We start from the raw sequence: 17,404 nt of genomic DNA on the forward strand, positions 1-17,404 counted from the left end.
GTGATCAAATTCTGTGCCTGTGTTAAAGTGTCTTAATATGTATTCTAATGTTAAACAAGCAAGGATTCCTAATCTGTAAACAAGAATAGCTATGTTGTATTAAAAAAGAACACATTTTAAACTCAATCCCATATTTTGAATAGTTTACAAATAAGTGTTTTACATATATTCATCAATATTGCTGAAATCTAGGGTCATATTTCATCTGCCTCTTGCTCATTGAAATACCTTTTTGATTTTGTAATCACAGTATCGTTACTATAATATTGAAAACACTTTCAGTTTTTATTAGGTTTAAGATGATCTGTTCAACCGAAAGATAAATCAGACTTTTCTAATTTAATTGAATCGCAGGACGACTTAATGAAAATAATTTTTTATTTAAAAATGAGGAAAGCAAGGCACTGCTGAGATTTGAACTCAGGATCTCCTGTTTACTAGACAGGCGCTTTAACCAGCTAAGCCACAGCACCCTCTTGAAAATGCTTTAAGGAACAGTTTGCCATATGGTGTTCAAGAGAATCCTGAGTTTTTCACTTTCATAATCATTTCTCAGTTCAGAAAACGCTCTACTCAACTACTTTTGACGAGGATACTGATCCTATTCATAAACACCTCATTGCTATATTGCTTATCCTGTTCATAAATGTTTTAATCATGCCTTCTTTAAGAATGCATTACTTGAATTCAACTCTAGAATGATTTTTTATCTCTATTTTGCTCTTTGTCACTCTTTTTTCCCTTTTTCATTCAAAGCATTGCTTTGAAAATCTTCACAATACCATGTTTTTTTGTTTTTCAATTTAAGATGACCCATTCTAATGTTCACAGAACAACACTTTTCTTTTTAAAATGTAGTAAACATTTGCGTGATGAAAATTATTTTTACATGTAAGGACCAATAATAAGGTGCTGCTGAGATATGAACTCAGGATTTCCTGTTTACGAGACAGGCACTTTAACCACTTAGCCACAGCACCTACTTTAGTGATACTGAAGGGATCATTAATTTAGTATTGGTGATCAAATTCTGTGCCTGTGTTAACGTGTCTTAATATGTATTCTAATGTTAAACACGCAAGGATTCCTAATATGTAAACAAGAATAGCTATGTTGTATTAAAAAAGAACACATTTTAAAGTCAATCCCATATTTTGAATAGTTTATAAATAAGTGTTTTACATATATTCATCAATATTGCTCAAATCTAGGGTTATATTTCATCTGCCTCTTGCTCATTGAAATACCTTTTTGATTTTGCAATCACAGTATTGTTAATATAATATTGAAAACACTTTCAGTTTTTATTAGGTTTAAGATGATCTGTTCAACCGAAAGATAAATCAGACTTTTCTAATTGAATTGAATCGCAGGACGACTTAATGAAAATAATTTTTTATTTAGGAATGAGGAAAGCAAGGCACTGCTGAGATTTGAACTCAGGATCTCTTGTTTACTGGACAGGTGCTTTAACCAGCTAAGCCACAATACCCTCTTGAACGTGCTTTAACGAACAGTTTGCCATATGGTGTTCGAGAGAAACCTGAGGTTTTCACTTTCATAATTATTTCTCAGTTCCGAAAACGCACTACTCAAATAGTTTAGACGAGGATACTGATCCTATTGATAAACACCTCATTGATATATTGCTTATCCTGTTCATAAATGTTTTAATTATGCCTTCTTTAAGAATGCATTACTTGAATTCAACTCAAGAATGATTTTTTATCTCTATTTTGCTCTTTGTCACTCTTTTTTCCCTTTTTCATTCAAAGCATTACTTTGAAAATCTTCACAATACCACGTTTTTTAGTTTTTCAATTTAAGATGACCCATTCTAATGTTCACAGAACAACACTTTTCTTTTTAAAATGTATTAAACATTTGCGTGATGAAAATTATTTTTACATGTAAGGACCAATAATAAGGTGCTGCTGAGATTTGAACTCAGGATTTCCTGTTTACGAGAGAGGCGCTTTAACCACTTAGCCACAGCACCTACTTTAGTGATACAGAAGGGATCATTAATTTAGTATTGGTGATCAAATTCTGTGCCTGTGTTAAAGTGTCTTAATATGTATTCTAATGTTAAACAAGCAAGGATTCCTAATCTGTAAACAAGAATAGCTATGTTGTTTTAAAAAAGAACACATTTTAAACTCAATCCCATATTTTGAATAGTTTACAAATAAGTGTTTTACATATATTCATCAATATTGCTGAAATCTAGGGTCATATTTCATCTGCCTCTTGCTCATTGAAATACCTTTTTGATTTTGCAATCACAGTATCGTTACCATAATATTGAAAACACTTTCAGTTTTTATTAGGTTTAAGATGATCTGTTCAACCGAAAGATAAATCAGACTTTTCTAATTGAATTGAATCGCAGGACAACTTAATGAAAATAGTTTTTTATTTAAGAATAAGGAAAGCAAGGCACTGCTGAGATTTGAACTCAGGATCTCCTGTTTACTAGACAGGCGCTTTAACCAGCTAAGCCACAGCACCCTCTTGAAAATGCTGTAAGGAACAGTTTGCCATATGGTGTTCAAGAGAATCCTGAGTTTTTCACTTTCATAATCATTTCTCAGTTCAGAAAATGCACTACTCAAATAGTTTAGACGAGGATACTGATCCTATTCATAAACACCTCATTGATATATTGCTTATCCTGTTCATAAATGTTTTAATTATGCCTTCTTTAAGAATGCATTACTTGAGTTCAACTCTAGAATGATTTTTCATCTCTATTTTGCTCTTTGTCACTCTTTTTTCCCTTTTTCATTCAAAGCATTACTTTGAAAATCTTCACAATACCACGTTTGTTAGTTTTTCAATTTAAGATGACCCATTCTAATGTTCACAGAACAACACTTTTCTTTTTAAAATGTATTAAACATTTGCGTGATAAAAATTATTTTTACATGTGAGGACCAATAATAAGGTGCTGCTGACATTTGAACTCAGGATTTCCTGTTTACGAGACAAGTGCTTTAACCTCTTAGCCCCAGCACCTACTTTAGTGATACAGAAGGGATCATTAATTTAGTATTGGTGATCAAATTCTATGCCTGCGTTAAAGTGTCTTAATATGTATTCCAATGTTAAACAAGCAAGGATTCCTAATCTGTAAACAAGAAGCGCTATGTTGCATTAAAAAAGAACACATTTTAAACTCAATCCCATATTTTGAATAGTTTATAAATAATTGTTTTACATATCTTCATCAATATTGCTCAAATCTAGGGTTATATTTTATCTGCCTCTTGCTCATTGAAATACCTTTTTGATTTTGCAATCACAGTATTGTTACTATAATATTGAAAACACTTTCAGTTTTTATTTGGTTTAAGATGATCTGTTCAACCGAAAGATAAATCAGACTTTTCTAATTTAATTGAATCAAAGGACGACTTATTGAAAATAATTTTTTATTGAAGAATGAGGAAAGCAAGGCACTGCTGAGATTTGAACTCAGTATCTCTTGTTTACTAGACAGGTGCTTTAACCAGCTAAGCCACAGCACCCTCTTGAAAATACTTTAAGGAACAGTTTGCCATATGGTGTTCAAGAGAATCCTGAGTTTTTCACTTTCATAATCATTTCTAAGTTCAGAAAACGCTCTACTCAACTACTTTAGACGAGGATACTGATCCTATTCATAAACACCTCATTGATATATTGCTTATCCTGTTCATAAATGTTTTAATTATGCCTTTTTTAAGAATGCATTACTTGAATTCAACTCTTGAATGATTTTTTATCTCTATTTTGCTCTTTGTCACTCTTTTTTCCCTTTTTCATTCAAAGCATTACTTTGAAAATCTTCACAATACCACGTTTTTTTGTTTTTCAATTTAAGATGACCCATTCTAATGTTCACAGAACAACACTTTTCTTTTTAAAATGTATTAAACATTTGCGTGATGAAAATTATTTTTACATGTAAGGACCAATAATAAGGTGCTGCTGAGATTTGAACTCAGGATTTCCTGTTTACGAGAGAGGCGCTTTAACGACTTAGCCACAGCACCTACTTTAGTGATACAGAAGGGATCATTAATTTAGTATTGGTGATCAAATTCTGTGCCTGTGTTAAAGTGTCTTAATATGTATTCTAATGTTAAACAAGCAAGGATTCCTAATCTGTAAACAAGAATAGCTATGTTGTTTTAAAAAAGAACACATTTTAAACTCAATCCCATATTTTGAATAGTTTACAAATAAGTGTTTTACATATATTCATCAATATTGCTGAAATCTAGGGTCATATTTCATCTGCCTCTTGCTCATTGAAATACCTTTTTGATTTTGCAATCACAGTATCGTTACCATAATATTGAAAACACTTTCAGTTTTTATTAGGTTTAAGATGATCTGTTCAACCGAAAGATAAATCAGACTTTTCTAATTGAATTGAATCGCAGGACAACTTAATGAAAATAGTTTTTTATTTAAGAATAAGGAAAGCAAGGCACTGCTGAGATTTGAACTCAGGATCTCCTGTTTACTAGACAGGCGCTTTAACCAGCTAAGCCACAGCACCCTCTTGAAAATGCTGTAAGGAACAGTTTGCCATATGGTGTTCAAGAGAATCCTGAGTTTTTCACTTTCATAATCATTTCTCAGTTCAGAAAATGCACTACTCAAATAGTTTAGACGAGGATACTGATCCTATTCATAAACACCTCATTGATATATTGCTTATCCTGTTCATAAATGTTTTAATTATGCCTTCTTTAAGAATGCATTACTTGAGTTCAACTCTAGAATGATTTTTCATCTCTATTTTGCTCTTTGTCACTCTTTTTTCCCTTTTTCATTCAAAGCATTACTTTGAAAATCTTCACAATACCACGTTTGTTAGTTTTTCAATTTAAGATGACCCATTCTAATGTTCACAGAACAACACTTTTCTTTTTAAAATGTATTAATCATTTGCGTGATGAAAATTATTTTTACATGTAAGGACCAATAATAAAGTGCTGCTGAGATTTGAACTCAGGATTTCCTGTTTACGAGACAGGCGCTTTAACCACTTAGCCACAGCACCTACTTTAGTGATACAGAAGGGATCATTAATTTAGTATTGGTGTTCAACTTCTGTGCCTGTGTTAAAGTGTCTTAATATGTATTCTAATGTTAAACAAGCAAGGATTCCTAATCTGTAAACAAGAATAGCTATGTTGTATTAAAAAAGAACACATTTTAAACTCAATCCCATATTTTGAATAGTTTATAAATAATTGTTTTACATATCTTCATCAATATTGCTCAAATCTAGGGTTATATTTCATCTGCCTCTTGCTCATTGAAATACCTTTTTGATTTTGCAATCACAGTATTGTTACTATAATATTGAAAACACTTTCAGTTTTTATTTGGTTTAAGATGATCTGTTCAACCGAAAGATAAATCAGACTTTTCTAATTTAATTGAATCAAAGGACGACTTATTGAAAATAATTTTTTATTTAAGAATGAGGAAAGCAAGGCACTGCTGAGATTTGAACTCAGTATCTCTTGTTTACTAGACAGGTGCTTTAACCAGCTAAGCCACAGCACCCTCTTGAAAATACTTTAAGGAACAGTTTGCCATATGGTGTTCAAGAGAATCCTGAGTTTTTCACTTTCATAATCATTTCTAAGTTCAGAAAACGCTCTACTCAACTACTTTAGACGAGGATACTGATCCTATTCATAAACACCTCATTGATATATTGCTTATCCTGTTCATAAATGTTTTAATTATGCCTTTTTTAAGAATGCATTACTTGAATTCAACTCTAGAATGATTTTTTATCTCTATTTTGCTCTTTGTCACTCTTTTTTCCCTTTTTCATTCAAAGCATTACTTTGAAAATCTTCACAATACCACGTTTTTTTGTTTTTCAATTTAAGATGACCCATTCTAATGTTCACAGAACAACACTTTTCTTTTTAAAATGTATTAAACATTTGCGTGATGAAAATTATTTTTACATGTAAGGACCAATATTAAAGTGCTGTTGAGATTTGAACTCAGGATTTCCTGTTTACGAGACAGGCGCTTTAACCACTTAGCCACAGCACCTACTTTAGTGATACAGAAGGGATCATTAATTTAGTATTGGTGATCAAATTCTGTGCCTGTGTTAAAGTGTCTTAATATGTATTCTAATGTTAAACAAGCAAGGATTCCTAATCTGTAAACAAGAATAGCTATGTTGTTTTAAAAAAGAACACATTTTAAACTCAATCCCATATTTTGAATAGTTTACAAATAAGTGTTTTACATATATTCATCAATATTGCTGAAATCTAGGGTCATATTTCATCTGCCTCTTGCTCATTGAAATACCTTTTTGATTTTGCAATCACAGTATCGTTACCATAATATTGAAAACACTTTCAGTTTTTATTAGGTTTAAGATGATCTGTTCAACCGAAAGATAAATCAGACTTTTCTAATTGAATTGAATCGCAGGACAACTTAATGAAAATAGTTTTTTATTTAAGAATAAGGAAAGCAAGGCACTGCTGAGATTTGAACTCAGGATCTCCTGTTTACTAGACAGGCGCTTTAACCAGCTAAGCCACAGCACCCTCTTGAAAATGCTGTAAGGAACAGTTTGCCATATGGTGTTCAAGAGAATCCTGAGTTTTTCACTTTCATAATCATTTCTCAGTTCAGAAAATGCACTACTCAAATAGTTTAGACGAGGATACTGATCCTATTCATAAACACCTCATTGCTATATTGCTTATCCTGTTCATAAATGTTTTAATCATGCCTTCTTTAAGAATGCATTACTTGAATTCAACTCTAGAATGATTTTTTATCTCTATTTTGCTCTTTGTCACTCTTTTTTCCCTTTTTCATTCAAAGCATTGCTTTGAAAATCTTCACAATACCATGTTTTTTTGTTTTTCAATTTAAGATGACCCATTCTAATGTTCACAGAACAACACTTTTCTTTTTAAAATGTAGTAAACATTTGCGTGATGAAAATTATTTTTACATGTAAGGACCAATAATAAGGTGCTGCTGAGATATGAACTCAGGATTTCCTGTTTACGAGACAGGCACTTTAACCACTTAGCCACAACACCTACTTTAGTGATACTGAAGGGATCATTAATTTAGTATTGGTGATCAAATTCTGTGCCTGTGTTAACGTGTCTTAATATGTATTCTAATGTTAAACACGCAAGGATTCCTAATATGTAAACAAGAATAGCTATGTTGTATTAAAAAAGAACACATTTTAAAGTCAATCCCATATTTTGAATAGTTTATAAATAAGTGTTTTACATATATTCATCAATATTGCTCAAATCTAGGGTTATATTTCATCTGCCTCTTGCTCATTGAAATACCTTTTTGATTTTGCAATCACAGTATTGTTAATATAATATTGAAAACACTTTCAGTTTTTATTAGGTTTAAGATGATCTGTTCAACCGAAAGATAAATCAGACTTTTCTAATTTAATTGAATCGCAGGACGACTTAATGAAAATAATTTTTTATTTAGGAATGAGGAAAGCAAGGCACTGCTGAGATTTGAACTCAGGATCTCTTGTTTACTGGACAGGTGCTTTAACCAGCTAAGCCACAATACCCTCTTGAACGTGCTTTAACGAACAGTTTGCCATATGGTGTTCGAGAGAAACCTGAGGTTTTCACTTTCATAATTATTTCTCAGTTCCGAAAACGCACTACTCAAATAGTTTAGACGAGGATACTGATCCTATTGATAAACACCTCATTGATATATTGCTTATCCTGTTCATAAATGTTTTAATTATGCCTTCTTTAAGAATGCATTACTTGAATTCAACTCAAGAATGATTTTTTATCTCTATTTTGCTCTTTGTCACTCTTTTTTCCCTTTTTCATTCAAAGCATTACTTTGAAAATCTTCACAATACCACGTTTTTTAGTTTTTCAATTTAAGATGACCCATTCTAATGTTCACAGAACAACACTTTTCTTTTTAAAATGTATTAAACATTTGCGTGATGAAAATTATTTTTACATGTAAGGACCAATAATAAGGTGCTGCTGAGATTTGAACTCAGGATTTCCTGTTTACGAGAGAGGCGCTTTAACCACTTAGCCACAGCACCTACTTTAGTGATACAGAAGGGATCATTAATTTAGTATTGGTGATCAAATTCTGTGCCTGTGTTAAAGTGTCTTAATATGTATTCTAATGTTAAACAAGCAAGGATTCCTAATCTGTAAACAAGAATAGCTATGTTGTTTTAAAAAAGAACACATTTTAAACTCAATCCCATATTTTGAATAGTTTACAAATAAGTGTTTTACATATATTCATCAATATTGCTGAAATCTAGGGTCATATTTCATCTGCCTCTTGCTCATTGAAATACCTTTTTGATTTTGCAATCACAGTATCGTTACCATAATATTGAAAACACTTTCAGTTTTTATTAGGTTTAAGATGATCTGTTCAACCGAAAGATAAATCAGACTTTTCTAATTGAATTGAATCGCAGGACAACTTAATGAAAATAGTTTTTTATTTAAGAATAAGGAAAGCAAGGCACTGCTGAGATTTGAACTCAGGATCTCCTGTTTACTAGACAGGCGCTTTAACCAGCTAAGCCACAGCACCCTCTTGAAAATGCTGTAAGGAACAGTTTGCCATATGGTGTTCAAGAGAATCCTGAGTTTTTCACTTTCATAATCATTTCTCAGTTCAGAAAATGCACTACTCAAATAGTTTAGACGAGGATACTGATCCTATTCATAAAAACCTCATTGATATATTGCTTATCCTGTTCATAAATGTTTTAATTATGCCTTCTTTAAGAATGCATTACTTGAGTTCAACTCTAGAATGATTTTTCATCTCTATTTTGCTCTTTGTCACTCTTTTTTCCCTTTTTCATTCAAAGCATTACTTTGAAAATCTTCACAATACCACGTTTGTTAGTTTTTCAATTTAAGATGACCCATTCTAATGTTCACAGAACAACACTTTTCTTTTTAAAATGTATTAAACATTTGCGTGATAAAAATTATTTTTACATGTGAGGACCAATAATAAGGTGCTGCTGACATTTGAACTCAGGATTTCCTGTTTACGAGACAAGTGCTTTAACCTCTTAGCCCCAGCACCTACTTTAGTGATACAGAAGGGATCATTAATTTAGTATTGGTGATCAAATTCTATGCCTGCGTTAAAGTGTCTTAATATGTATTCCAATGTTAAACAAGCAAGGATTCCTAATCTGTAAACAAGAAGCGCTATGTTGCATTAAAAAAGAACACATTTTAAACTCAATCCCATATTTTGAATAGTTTATAAATAATTGTTTTACATATCTTCATCAATATTGCTCAAATCTAGGGTTATATTTTATCTGCCTCTTGCTCATTGAAATACCTTTTTGATTTTGCAATCACAGTATTGTTACTATAATATTGAAAACACTTTCAGTTTTTATTTGGTTTAAGATGATCTGTTCAACCGAAAGATAAATCAGACTTTTCTAATTTAATTGAATCAAAGGACGACTTATTGAAAATAATTTTTTATTGAAGAATGAGGAAAGCAAGGCACTGCTGAGATTTGAACTCAGTATCTCTTGTTTACTAGACAGGTGCTTTAACCAGCTAAGCCACAGCACCCTCTTGAAAATACTTTAAGGAACAGTTTGCCATATGGTGTTCAAGAGAATCCTGAGTTTTTCACTTTCATAATCATTTCTAAGTTCAGAAAACGCTCTACTCAACTACTTTAGACGAGGATACTGATCCTATTCATAAACACCTCATTGATATATTGCTTATCCTGTTCATAAATGTTTTAATTATGCCTTTTTTAAGAATGCATTACTTGAATTCAACTCTTGAATGATTTTTTATCTCTATTTTGCTCTTTGTCACTCTTTTTTCCCTTTTTCATTCAAAGCATTACTTTGAAAATCTTCACAATACCACGTTTTTTTGTTTTTCAATTTAAGATGACCCATTCTAATGTTCACAGAACAACACTTTTCTTTTTAAAATGTATTAAACATTTGCGTGATGAAAATTATTTTTACATGTAAGGACCAATAATAAGGTGCTGCTGAGATTTGAACTCAGGATTTCCTGTTTACGAGAGAGGCGCTTTAACGACTTAGCCACAGCACCTACTTTAGTGATACAGAAGGGATCATTAATTTAGTATTGGTGATCAAATTCTGTGCCTGTGTTAAAGTGTCTTAATATGTATTCTAATGTTAAACAAGCAAGGATTCCTAATCTGTAAACAAGAATAGCTATGTTGTTTTAAAAAAGAACACATTTTAAACTCAATCCCATATTTTGAATAGTTTACAAATAAGTGTTTTACATATATTCATCAATATTGCTGAAATCTAGGGTCATATTTCATCTGCCTCTTGCTCATTGAAATACCTTTTTGATTTTGCAATCACAGTATCGTTACCATAATATTGAAAACACTTTCAGTTTTTATTAGGTTTAAGATGATCTGTTCAACCGAAAGATAAATCAGACTTTTCTAATTGAATTGAATCGCAGGACAACTTAATGAAAATAGTTTTTTATTTAAGAATAAGGAAAGCAAGGCACTGCTGAGATTTGAACTCAGGATCTCCTGTTTACTAGACAGGCGCTTTAACCAGCTAAGCCACAGCACCCTCTTGAAAATGCTGTAAGGAACAGTTTGCCATATGGTGTTCAAGAGAATCCTGAGTTTTTCACTTTCATAATCATTTCTCAGTTCAGAAAATGCACTACTCAAATAGTTTAGACGAGGATACTGATCCTATTCATAAACACCTCATTGATATATTGCTTATCCTGTTCATAAATGTTTTAATTATGCCTTCTTTAAGAATGCATTACTTGAGTTCAACTCTAGAATGATTTTTCATCTCTATTTTGCTCTTTGTCACTCTTTTTTCCCTTTTTCATTCAAAGCATTACTTTGAAAATCTTCACAATACCACGTTTGTTAGTTTTTCAATTTAAGATGACCCATTCTAATGTTCACAGAACAACACTTTTCTTTTTAAAATGTATTAATCATTTGCGTGATGAAAATTATTTTTACATGTAAGGACCAATAATAAAGTGCTGCTGAGATTTGAACTCAGGATTTCCTGTTTACGAGACAGGCGCTTTAACCACTTAGCCACAGCACCTACTTTAGTGATACAGAAGGGATCATTAATTTAGTATTGGTGATCAACTTCTGTGCCTGTGTTAAAGTGTCTTAATATGTATTCTAATGTTAAACAAGCAAGGATTCCTAATCTGTAAACAAGAATAGCTATGTTGTATTAAAAAAGAACACATTTTAAACTCAATCCCATATTTTGAATAGTTTATAAATAATTGTTTTACATATCTTCATCAATATTGCTCAAATCTAGGGTTATATTTCATCTGCCTCTTGCTCATTGAAATACCTTTTTGATTTTGCAATCACAGTATTGTTACTATAATATTGAAAACACTTTCAGTTTTTATTTGGTTTAAGATGATCTGTTCAACCGAAAGATAAATCAGACTTTTCTAATTTAATTGAATCAAAGGACGACTTATTGAAAATAATTTTTTATTTAAGAATGAGGAAAGCAAGGCACTGCTGAGATTTGAACTCAGTATCTCTTGTTTACTAGACAGGTGCTTTAACCAGCTAAGCCACAGCACCCTCTTGAAAATACTTTAAGGAACAGTTTGCCATATGGTGTTCAAGAGAATCCTGAGTTTTTCACTTTCATAATCATTTCTAAGTTCAGAAAACGCTCTACTCAACTACTTTAGACGAGGATACTGATCCTATTCATAAACACCTCATTGATATATTGCTTATCCTGTTCATAAATGTTTTAATTATGCCTTTTTTAAGAATGCATTACTTGAATTCAACTCTAGAATGATTTTTTATCTCTATTTTGCTCTTTGTCACTCTTTTTTCCCTTTTTCATTCAAAGCATTACTTTGAAAATCTTCACAATACCACGTTTTTTTGTTTTTCAATTTAAGATGACCCATTCTAATGTTCACAGAACAACACTTTTCTTTTTAAAATGTATTAAACATTTGCGTGATGAAAATTATTTTTACATGTAAGGACCAATATTAAAGTGCTGTTGAGATTTGAACTCAGGATTTCCTGTTTACGAGACAGGCGCTTTAACCACTTAGCCACAGCACCTACTTTAGTGATACAGAAGGGATCATTAATTTAGTATTGGTGATCAAATTCTGTGCCTGTGTTAAAGTGTCTTAATATGTATTCTAATGTTAAACAAGCAAGGATTCCTAATCTGTAAACAAGAATAGCTATGTTGTTTTAAAAAAGAACACATTTTAAACTCAATCCCATATTTTGAATAGTTTACAAATAAGTGTTTTACATATATTCATCAATATTGCTGAAATCTAGGGTCATATTTCATCTGCCTCTTGCTCATTGAAATACCTTTTTGATTTTGCAATCACAGTATCGTTACCATAATATTGAAAACACTTTCAGTTTTTATTAGGTTTAAGACGATCTGTTCAACCGAAAGATAAATCAGACTTTTCTAATTGAATTGAATCGCAGGACAACTTAATGAAAATAGTTTTTTATTTAAGAATAAGGAAAGCAAGGCACTGCTGAGATTTGAACTCAGGATCTCCTGTTTACTAGACAGGCGCTTTAACCAGCTAAGCCACAGCACCCTCTTGAAAATGCTGTAAGGAACAGTTTGCCATATGGTGTTCAAGAGAATCCTGAGTTTTTCACTTTCATAATCATTTCTCAGTTCAGAAAATGCACTACTCAAATAGTTTAGACGAGGATACTGATCCTATTCATAAACACCTCATTGATATATTGCTTATCCTGTTCATAAATGTTTTAATTATGCCTTCTTTAAGAATGCATTACTTGAGTTCAACTCTAGAATGATTTTTCATCTCTATTTTGCTCTTTGTCACTCTTTTTTCCCTTTTTCATTCAAAGCATTACTTTGAAAATCTTCACAATACCACGTTTGTTAGTTTTTCAATTTAAGATGACCCATTCTAATGTTCACAGAACAACACTTTTCTTTTTAAAATGTATTAATCATTTGCGTGATGAAAATTATTTTTACATGTAAGGACCAATAATAAAGTGCTGCTGAGATTTGAACTCAGGATTTCCTGTTTACGAGACAGGCGCTTTAACCACTTAGCCACAGCACCTACTTTAGTGATACAGAAGGGATCATTAATTTAGTATTGGTGATCAACTTCTGTGCCTGTGTTAAAGTGTCTTAATATGTATTCTAATGTTAAACAAGCAAGGATTCCTAATCTGTAAACAAGAATAGCTATGTTGTATTAAAAAAGAACACATTTTAAACTCAATACCATATTTTGAATAGTTTATAAATAAGTTTTTTACATATATTCATCAATATTGCTCAAATCTAGGGTCATATTTCATCTGCCTCTTGCTCATTGAAATACCTTTTTGATTTTTGCAATCACAGTATTGTTACTATAATATTGAAAACACTTTCAGTTTGTATTAGGTTTAAGATGATCTGTTCAACCGAAAGATAAATCAGACTTTTCTAATTGAATTGAATCGCAGGACGACTTAATGAATATAGTTTTTTATTTAAGAATGAGGAAAGCAAGGCACTGCTGAGATTTAAACTCAGGATCTCCTGTTTACTAGACAGGCGCTTTAACCAGCTAAGCCACAGCACCCTCTTGAAAATGCTTTAAGGAACAGTTTGCCATATGGTGTTCAAGAGAATCCTGAGTTTTTCACTTTCATAATCATTTCTCAGTTCAGAAAACGCTCTACTCAACTACTTTAGACGAGGATACTGATCCTATTCATAAACACCTCATTGATATATTGCTTATCTTGTTCATAAATGTTTTACTCATGCCTTCTTTAAGAATGAATTACTTGAATTCAACTCTAGAATGATTTTTTATCTCTATTTTGCTCTTTGTCACTCTTTTTTCCCTTTTTCATTCAAAGCATTACTTTGAAAATCTTCACAATACCACTTTTTTTGTTTTTCCATTTAAGATGACCCATTCTAATGTTCACAGAACAACACTTTTCTTTTTAAAATGTATTAAACATTTGCGTGATAAAAATTATTTTTACATGTGAGGACCAATAATAAGGTGCTGCTGACATTTGATCTCAGGATTTCCTGTTTACGAGACAGGTGCTTTAACCTTTAGCCCCAGCACCTACTTTAGTGATACAGAAGGGATCATTAATTTAGTATTGGTGATCAAATTCTATGCCTGCGTTAAAGTGTCTTAATATGTATTCCAATGTTAAACAAGCAAGGATTCCTAATCTGTAAACAAGAAGCGCTATGTTGCATTAAAAAAGAACACATTTTAAACTCAATCCCATATTTTGAATAGTTTATAAATAATTGTTTTACATATCTTCATCAATATTGCTCAAATCTAGGGTTATATTTCATCTGCCTCTTGCTCATTGAAATACCTTTTTGATTTTGCAATCACAGTATTGTTACTATAATATTGAAAACACTTTCAGTTTTTATTTGGTTTAAGATGATCTGTTCAACCGAAAGATAAATCAGACTTTTCTAATTTAATTGAATCAAAGGACGACTTATTGAAAATAATTTTTTATTTAAGAATGAGGAAAGCAAGGCACTGCTGAGATTTGAACTCAGTATCTCTTGTTTACTAGACAGGTGCTTTAACCAGCTAAGCCACAGCACCCTCTTGAAAATACTTTAAGGAACAGTTTGCCATATGGTGTTCAAGAGAATCCTGAGTTTTTCACTTTCATAATCATTTCTCAGTTCAGAAAACGCACTACGCAAATAGTTTAGACGAGGATACTGATCCTATTCATAAACACCTCATTGATATATTGCTTATCCTGTTCATAAATGTTTTAATTATGCCTTCTTTAAGAATGCATTACTTGAATTCAACTCTAGAATGATTTTTTATCTCTATTTTGCTCTTTGTCACTCTTTTTTCCCTTTTTCATTCAAAGCATTACTTTGAAAATCTTCACAATACCACGTTTTTTTGTTTTTCAATTTAAGATGACCCATTCTAATGTTCACAGAACAACACTTTTCTTTTTAAAATGTATTAAACATTTGCGTGATGAAAATAATTTTTACATGTAAGGACCAATAATAAGGTGCTGCTGAGATTTGAACTCAGGATTTCCTGTTTACGAGACAGGCGCTTTAACCACTTAGCCACAGCACCTACTTTAGTGATGCCGAAGGGATCATTAATTTAGTATTGGTGATCAAATTCTGTGCCTGTGTTAACGTGTCTTAATATGTATTCTAATGTTAAACACGCAAGGATTCCTAATCTGTAAACAAGAATAGCTATGTTGTATTAAAAAAGAACACATTTTAAACTCAATCCCATATTTTGAATAGTTTATAAATAAGTGTTTTGCATATATTCATCAATATTGCTCAAATCTAGGGTCATATTTCATCTGCCTCTTGCTCATTGAAATACCTTTTTGATTTTGCAATCACAGTATTGTTACTATAATATTGAAAACACTTTCAGTTTTTATTAGGTTTAAGATGATCTGTTCAACCGAAAGATAAATCAGACTTTTCTAATTGAATTGAATCGCAGGACGACTTAATGAAAATAATTTTTTATTTAAGAATGAGGAAAGCAAGGCACGGCTGAGATTTGAATTCAGGATCTCCTGTTTACTAGACAGGCACTTTAACCATCTAAGCCACAGCACCGTCTTTAAAATGCTTTAAGGAACAGTTTGCCATATGGTGTTCAAGAGAAACCTGAGTTTTTCACTTTCATAATAATTTCTCAGTTCATAAAACGCACTACGCAAATAGTGTAGACGAGGATACTGATCCTATTCATAAACACCTCATTGATATATTGCTTATCCTGTTCATAAATGTTTTAATTATGCCTTCTTTAAGAATGCATTACTTGAATTCAACTCTAGAATGATTTTTTATCTCTATTTTGCTCTTTGTCACTCTTTTTTCCCTTTTTCATTCAAAGCATTACTTTGAAAATCTTCACAATACCACGTTTTTTTGTTTTTCAATTTAAGATGACCCATTCTAATGTTCACAGAACAACACTTTTCTTTTTAAAATGTATTAAACATTTGCGTGATGAAAATAATTTTTACATGTAAGGACCAATAATAAGGTGCTGCTGAGATTTGAACTCAGGATTTCCTGTTTACGAGACAGGCGCTTTAACCACTTAGCCACAGCACCTACTTTAGTGATACCGAAGGGATCATTAATTTAGTATTGGTGATCAAATTCTGTGCCTGTGTTAACGTGTCTTAATATGTATTCTAATGTTAAACACGCAAGGATTCCTAATCTGTAAACAAGAATAGCTATGTTGTATTAAAAAAGAACACATTTTAAACTCAATCCCATATTTTGAATAGTTTATAAATGAGGGTTTTACATATATTCATCAATATTGCTCAAATCTAGGGCTATATTTCATCTGCCTCTTGCTCATTGAAATACCTTTTTGATTTTGCAATCACAGTATTGTTAATATAATATTGAAAACACTTTCAGTTTTTATTAGGTTTAAGATGATCTGTTCAATCGAAAGATAAATCAGACTTTTCTAATTTAATTAAATCGCAGGACGACTTAATGAAAATATTTTTTTATTTAAGAATGAGGAAAGCAAGGCACTGCTGAGATTTGAACTCAGGATCTCCTGCTTACTGGACAGGCGCTTTAACCAGCTAAGCCACAGCACCCTCTTGAAAATGCTTTAAGGAACAGTTTGCCATATGGTGTTCAAGAGAATCCTGAGTTTTTCACTTTCATAATCATTTCTCAGTTCAGAAAACGCTCTACTCAACTACTTTAGACGAGGATACTGATCCTATTGATAAACACCTCATTGATATATTGCTTATCCTGTTCATAAATGTTTTAATTATGCCTTCTTTAAGAATGCATTACTTGAATTCAACTCTAGAATGATTTTTTATCTCTATTTTGCTCTTTGTCACTCTTTTTTCCCTTTTTCATTCAAAGCATTACTTTGAAAATCTTCACAATACCACGTTTTTTAGTTTTTCAATTTAAGATGACCCATTCTAATGTTCATAGAACAACACTTTTCTTTTTAAAATGTATTAAACATTTGCGTGATGAAAATTATTTTTACATGTAAGGACCAATAATAAGGTGCTGCTGAGATTTGAACTCAGGATTTCCTGTTTACGAGAGAGGCGCTTTAACCACTTAGCCACAGCACCTACTTTAGTAATACAGAAGGGATCATTAATTTAGTATTGGTGATCAACTTCTGTGCCTGTGTTAAAGTGTCTTAATAAGTATTCTAATGTTAAACAAGCAAGGATTCCTAATCTGTAAACA

General features: G+C 31.7%; 12 non-coding genes across 12 annotated transcripts; all 12 read right to left on the reverse strand.

Moving 5' to 3' along the window:
- Positions 1-399: 399 nt before the first annotated feature.
- Positions 400-473, reverse strand: TRNAT-AGU (transfer RNA threonine (anticodon AGU)). The gene has a single exon. It is a non-coding gene; the product is annotated as a tRNA-Thr (tRNA).
- A 1,964-nt stretch (positions 474-2,437) lies between these two features.
- TRNAT-AGU (transfer RNA threonine (anticodon AGU)) lies at positions 2,438-2,511 on the reverse strand. The gene has a single exon. It is a non-coding gene; the product is annotated as a tRNA-Thr (tRNA).
- Positions 2,512-4,475: 1,964 nt separating this feature from the next.
- Positions 4,476-4,549, reverse strand: TRNAT-AGU (transfer RNA threonine (anticodon AGU)). The gene has a single exon. It is a non-coding gene; the product is annotated as a tRNA-Thr (tRNA).
- A 434-nt stretch (positions 4,550-4,983) lies between these two features.
- Positions 4,984-5,056, reverse strand: TRNAT-CGU (transfer RNA threonine (anticodon CGU)). Its single transcript has one exon. It is a non-coding gene; the product is annotated as a tRNA-Thr (tRNA).
- A 1,457-nt stretch (positions 5,057-6,513) lies between these two features.
- On the reverse strand, positions 6,514-6,587 carry TRNAT-AGU (transfer RNA threonine (anticodon AGU)). Its single transcript has one exon. It is a non-coding gene; the product is annotated as a tRNA-Thr (tRNA).
- Positions 6,588-8,551: 1,964 nt separating this feature from the next.
- TRNAT-AGU (transfer RNA threonine (anticodon AGU)) lies at positions 8,552-8,625 on the reverse strand. Its single transcript has one exon. It is a non-coding gene; the product is annotated as a tRNA-Thr (tRNA).
- A 1,964-nt stretch (positions 8,626-10,589) lies between these two features.
- TRNAT-AGU (transfer RNA threonine (anticodon AGU)) lies at positions 10,590-10,663 on the reverse strand. Its single transcript has one exon. It is a non-coding gene; the product is annotated as a tRNA-Thr (tRNA).
- A 434-nt stretch (positions 10,664-11,097) lies between these two features.
- On the reverse strand, positions 11,098-11,170 carry TRNAT-CGU (transfer RNA threonine (anticodon CGU)). Its single transcript has one exon. It is a non-coding gene; the product is annotated as a tRNA-Thr (tRNA).
- Positions 11,171-12,627: 1,457 nt separating this feature from the next.
- On the reverse strand, positions 12,628-12,701 carry TRNAT-AGU (transfer RNA threonine (anticodon AGU)). Its single transcript has one exon. It is a non-coding gene; the product is annotated as a tRNA-Thr (tRNA).
- A 434-nt stretch (positions 12,702-13,135) lies between these two features.
- On the reverse strand, positions 13,136-13,208 carry TRNAT-CGU (transfer RNA threonine (anticodon CGU)). The gene has a single exon. It is a non-coding gene; the product is annotated as a tRNA-Thr (tRNA).
- A 1,964-nt stretch (positions 13,209-15,172) lies between these two features.
- Positions 15,173-15,245, reverse strand: TRNAT-CGU (transfer RNA threonine (anticodon CGU)). The gene has a single exon. It is a non-coding gene; the product is annotated as a tRNA-Thr (tRNA).
- Positions 15,246-16,191: 946 nt separating this feature from the next.
- Positions 16,192-16,264, reverse strand: TRNAT-CGU (transfer RNA threonine (anticodon CGU)). Its single transcript has one exon. It is a non-coding gene; the product is annotated as a tRNA-Thr (tRNA).
- Between the last annotated feature and the right edge of the window lie 1,140 nt (positions 16,265-17,404).

This window comes from Triturus cristatus, chromosome 8, assembly GCF_964204655.1.
Source record: "Triturus cristatus chromosome 8, aTriCri1.1, whole genome shotgun sequence".
In the NCBI taxonomy this organism is placed as follows: domain Eukaryota; kingdom Metazoa; phylum Chordata; class Amphibia; order Caudata; family Salamandridae; genus Triturus; species Triturus cristatus.